Source organism: Penaeus vannamei, chromosome 2 (assembly GCF_042767895.1).
Source record: "Penaeus vannamei isolate JL-2024 chromosome 2, ASM4276789v1, whole genome shotgun sequence".
In the NCBI taxonomy this organism is placed as follows: Eukaryota; Metazoa; Arthropoda; class Malacostraca; order Decapoda; family Penaeidae; genus Penaeus; species Penaeus vannamei.
In genome coordinates this window covers 22,991,693-22,994,192 of record NC_091550.1, presented here as the reverse complement: position 1 = coordinate 22,994,192, position 2,500 = coordinate 22,991,693, and the positions used below count along the sequence as shown (strand labels likewise).

Below are 2,500 nucleotides of genomic sequence, written 5' to 3'. Positions count from 1 at the left end.
TGTGTGTGTGTGTATTGTAACACGATTCTTGAATCGTATTGAGTACATTAGTTTCCCCTTATGTTTAATTACATTTTCTGTTTTGTGTGGTTCCATTATCTGGAATATTCGTTTTATGTTTATAAACCATTATACACAGACTTTTTTGTTATGAACATTAAGGAATACTGTAATTTCTAATGATTTATTACTTAAGGGAGAGGAACCATGTACTGCTGAAATAATTTATAAGATCTTCATGTACTGTTAAGTATATTTGTATAAGATCTTGTTGGTTTGAGGAGAAGAGAGGGATCAACAATCAAATGAACATGGAAAGCGGCCGTTGACAAAGATTTTGATATTTGAGAGTAGAACCGCTATAACAAACATAAGAATCATGGGATTGTGCAATCCAGTGAAAGTGAATACAAAGGGGCAGTAAATGTGCCCTTCTGAGACATTAAAGTGCCGCATTGAAGTTCTGGACTTTTTCTTGGTGCAGTTGGTGGTGCCGACAATGTTGTAAGTATATCATATTTGTAATTCTTAAAAATATTCAAGGTTTTGAGTTTTGATGATAAGACTTTAGGAATTCGTTTAACATGTTTTATGGCTGTGAAATGACAATAACATGTGTTGTGAGATGCTACCTTCAAGGGGAAAATATTAATATTGGTTTAATGAGACTGGAAGTTCCATATATAATGTTATAGTTCAGGATTGCTATAAAGCATTTATGTTTATTTGAATTATATTGCATTATCGTTGTATGGGACATTATGTAATTAATTTTGGTTGTGATCATTGCTAACCTATCTGTTTTGTATTTCAACTGTTACATTTATGTACCTTACTGTGAATGATGTGGATTGTTAATCAACCCTTTTGTATTTTAATATTTACATTCATGTGCCTCACTGTGATTTATGGATTGCTAACCAGTCCTTTTGTATATCAACATTTACATTTATGTACCTTTCTGTGAACTATATTATGGAAACTTTTACAGGTTGGAACAAATAAAATAAAGAGTTGCAGCACGTTGTGTTTTACCCTGCCTGACGAGTCTGGAGCTAACATATATACACACAAACATATGTATATATAAAGAGAGAGAGAGCGAGAAAGAGCAAGAGAGAGAGAAACCGAAACCAAAATCGATGAGCTCTCTTAAAACTATTCCGAGAGGAAAATGTGCATAAAAAGCAGAGAAAAAATAAAAGAAAGATGAAGCGAAAATCTAATTTGCAAAAGTCCAACGAAAGAACCTTCTTTACTTCAAGAAAAAAGGAAGAAATCTTAGAGCTATACAGATAAAATCTAAAACTTCATTACAGCTTGCTCTCTGAAGCTCCAAGTTACGAGAGACGATTTTTCTGTGAGGCTTTTGACATTTGGAAAAGTATTTCTTCCGTTAATGGTGAAAACAAAACAACAGGATTTCACAGTGTCTCATTATATATGTATAACGAAAGGCGAATAGGCATCTTATAATTCTGTGTCAGAACAGTAACATCATTCATAGTCATTAAACTACAAATTAACGTTAAATCAGTTGGTGTGATGCTGACCAGTCTCGCACTTCGGTAAAGAAGACAGAAAAAGGGAAAGATAACAGTGTATCCTTTTCCTCAATCCAATCAAAGGAAATCAAATCACATCTTTCCATATAATCTCATCTGTGTCCCAGATAACCCTCGCCTTCGCAGCTTTCCTTATTCGGATTTTTCTTTGGCCTGCTTTCATTTTCTTCCCTTTTTTTCCTTTTTTATTATTATTATTCTCCGTCCACGCTCCTTCGCGTCTACACCTAGCCTGACCAAACGCCCATTGCGCTAAAAACTAGGCAAATGCCCCGAGTCAGATGCCCCGAGGCTGAGAGGCTGAGAGGGAGCGAGTCCGATGCCCCGAGGCTGAGAGGCTGAGAGGGAGCGAGTCCGATGCCCGGAGGCTGAGAGGGAGCGAGTCCGATGCCCCGAGGCTGAGAGGGAGCGAGTCCGAAGCCCCGAGGCTGAGAGGGAGCGAGTCCGATGCCCCGAGGCTGAGAGGGAGCGAGTCCGATGCCCGGAGGCTGAGAGGGAGCGAGTCCGATGCCCGGAGGCTGAGAGGGAGCGAGTCCGATGCCCCGAGGCTGAGAGGGAGCGAGTCCGATGCCCCGAGGCTGAGAGGGAGCGAGTCCGATGCCCGGAGGCTGAGAGGGAGCGAGTCCGATGCCCGGAGGCTGAGAGGGAGCGAGTCCGATGCCCGGAGGCTGAGAGGGAGCGAGTCCGATGCCCCGAGGCTGAGAGGGAGCGAGTCCGATGCCCCGAGGCTGAGAGGGAGCGAGTCCGATGCCCCGAGGCTGAGAGGGAGCGAGTCCGATGCCCGGAGGCTGAGAGGGAGCGAGTCCGATGCCCGGAGGCTGAGAGGGAGCGAGTCCGATGCCCCGAGGCTGAGAGGGAGCGAGTCCGATGCCCGGAGGCTGAGAGGGAGCGAGTCCGATGCCCCGAGGCTGAGAGGGAGCGAGTCCGATGCCCCG

At 43.7% G+C, this 2,500-nt stretch overlaps 1 protein-coding gene across 1 annotated transcript in view; it reads right to left on the bottom strand.

The window, feature by feature from the left end:
- LOC138865442 (uncharacterized) overlaps positions 1-2,500 on the bottom strand; it is a 169,581-nt gene that overhangs the window by 124,167 nt on the left and 42,914 nt on the right. The gene's annotated exons all lie outside the window — the stretch shown is intronic.